The sequence below is a fragment of the Plectrocnemia conspersa genome, unplaced genomic scaffold (assembly GCF_051122295.1).
Source record: "Plectrocnemia conspersa isolate PC_06_02 unplaced genomic scaffold, ASM5112229v1 ptg000012l, whole genome shotgun sequence".
NCBI lineage: Eukaryota > Metazoa > Arthropoda > Insecta > Trichoptera > Polycentropodidae > Plectrocnemia > Plectrocnemia conspersa.
The window spans coordinates 10,861,506-10,864,286 of NW_028277176.1; the positions used below are offsets into that span (position 1 = coordinate 10,861,506).

At 27.7% G+C, this 2,781-nt stretch overlaps 1 long non-coding RNA gene across 1 annotated transcript; it reads left to right on the top strand.

Moving 5' to 3' along the window:
• Positions 1–1,143: 1,143 nt before the first annotated feature.
• On the top strand, positions 1,144–2,329 carry LOC148228184 (uncharacterized). The gene is made up of 3 exons (XR_015811532.1): positions 1,144–1,255; positions 1,330–1,878; positions 1,943–2,329. It is a non-coding gene; the product is annotated as an uncharacterized LOC148228184 (long non-coding RNA).
• The last annotated feature ends 452 nt before the right edge of the window (positions 2,330–2,781 follow it).

The following is a 2,781-nucleotide window of genomic DNA, read 5'->3' on the forward strand; positions in this document are numbered from 1 at the left end:
ATTAAAATAGCAACTATATTAAATAGAGAATGAGCGTCAAATACTTTGATATACTCTAACTTAAAATTCACCAAACATACTGCGCACATAAAACCAATATATAACAGAAAAATCCAGTTAATTAATAAATAATACAATACTGTGGAAGGTCCATTATGATACGCAGTTAACGCTTATGTCATTTAAACGTAATTTTGATTGTCCTCCCGGTCAACATCCGCTGTTTAATACTTATTAACTGTCTGTTAAACAGCATAAAAACAACCCTTTGTGCGTAAAGAATGCATCAGACAATGTATCTCTAGCGTTAAAACCTCTAATGTATTCAGCTCGTATTTTTGGGTCAAAATTTGAATACAGTGATTGTCAGAATTTATATAGCGTAAGTCAGAAATATATAAATAAATATAAGATGTTAAGAAATTGTATTTAATGGTTGAAATTTAAATTGAACCGGTCAGAATTTCTATTATATTTTGACGAATGAGCAAAATCTTTTTTTTCAGTCAGTTTTTATTACTGTTCATTGGTCAGATAATAGTTTTTAAAATGCTTATGTTTGTATATCCCTGTGGTCTTATTATTGTAATAAAAAAAACTTAATTAACAATATTTTGTGCTTAAAAAACATATTCTAAATATGTTTCAAAAATATTTATTTAATTTACTTTAACTTATTTTTAACCAGAGTATTAAATCTAATTTAAATCAGTTTTAAGATCAGATATAAACTATAGAAAGTATCTCAATAATATATATATTTACAATTGGTTTCTTAACACTGACCTAATCTTTTATATGTATTAAAGAAATAACGAAATCATTATCTTTGTAAAACAGCTTTTAATTTATAAATATAGATATCGATTATGAAATACATACAATATAAACATAATACATATTTAGTTCACGAATAACATTTGTGAGTCATGTTTATTTGCAATATTATGCTGACAAAAAGTAATAACACAATGGCTTTATTTTGCAAGACTAATCAGAGCTATTGTCCACAAAGAAAATGCAACAAAAGATAAATGAACGCATGTGTCTAAATTCCTTGAAACGACATGTCATAAAAAAATGCAGGCTGAATCTATGATTCAACTAATTTGTCAGTCGATCGCGGCCAGCAACAAAGGCTTCAGTTGCTCGCCGGTCTTCATCGAAGTTGGTGTTTCAACTAGAAAAGTATTCATCTTAATTGAAGAAGAAAGAAGAAAGATGGAAAAAAATTCTATTTCGGAGAAAAAACCTTGTGAGTTATTAAATTCATAGATTAAATTATCCTAACATATGTTTTTGTGTACTTTCTAATATTTTTATATATAGCTTGCAGGTTAGCAGGAATAATTGGTTTTATATTTGCGCCGCTACTTATGTTTACGGCTAAAATAAAAAAAATACTAAAATTGACATCAACGTCTAAACAAAAAGAAATCGAAGCAAGCAAGGAACGTCCTCGTACCAACGCATATATACATTTCATCGTAAATAAAATGGAATCTTTTGAGTCTGCCAAATATGCTGCAATGTTTAAAGAATCTGACATCGATATCAATCTCGTCGTAATATATAATGACAGGTTTAATAGCAATTCAAAAGCTCAGCTTAGATACCCTAAAAGAATCGATTTTTCATTAATCCAAAAGAATTCAAATGGCACTAATGTAAATCTGATTCGATCTACTATGAGCAACTATTTTCGAGGCACTCGAATGCAAGAACACTGGGAAGACATCGATTTTGATATGCTACCTTTTGCTTTGTGTGTTTTAACGCTTCGGGAGAAGGGAGGAATAGCAACGATATGGCCAAATGATTGCAATTGCATTGTGGAGATAATCGTTTTGAATGATCTATTTGCAAAAGTAAACAAATGTAAGTTTAACATTAACTTTTTTAATTATCAATATGAAATTTAATGTTGATTATTAACTTGCAGATATCGAAGATCGTCCTACTGGCTTATATGTGGACAGGTGGGGTTCTTGTATAGCATCGAAATCACCCAAACATCCATTTTTGACATCGATTATACCTGGGCTGCTGTTAGCTTACGATATGCAACCAAGCATTTTTGTCAGTAAATGTTTGAAACGTTTTTGCAACGGTAAGACTTTCACAAATTCTGAAACTTATTATTTAGTAGACATTTAACATCTTTATAAATCTCACTATTAATATGAAAGTATTAATAAGCTATAATACAACGATTATAATAGATTGATAGCAGTTTCACTTTTATTATATAAACACATGTATAACTGTATGATCTTATTGTTTTCCATTATACTTATATAAACAATAAAATCTCATTTTTCTTACTGTTTATGTTGTTTTATTTATTCATTCAATCAAAAAAATTTGTAATACTATTTTATTTATTAATCAAAGATAAGAAATAATAAAATAAATGATACATAATAGAATTGAATATATTTTCTTGTATTGTATCTAAGTACTTTATTATCTAAAAATATACAAGAATCAATACATTCACAAGGAAAGTCCACAATTTTCCGATCGTTTATCAAAGGAAAATAAAAAGACCACATGCATCGCAGAAGTATTGCGTGCTTAAGTATTTTATTAATGAGAACAAAGAATCAATCGAATTCTAACAAAATAAAATTACATTCTACGAGAAGATATAAGATTTATACATATATAAGGTAACTGTACAGATTTTTTATTAAGTAATTTTAGATTAGACTGTTTTGTTATAGATTGAAAATCTATTCTAAAACTTTTTATTTCCTTTTAAAATATTTTTATTAATTA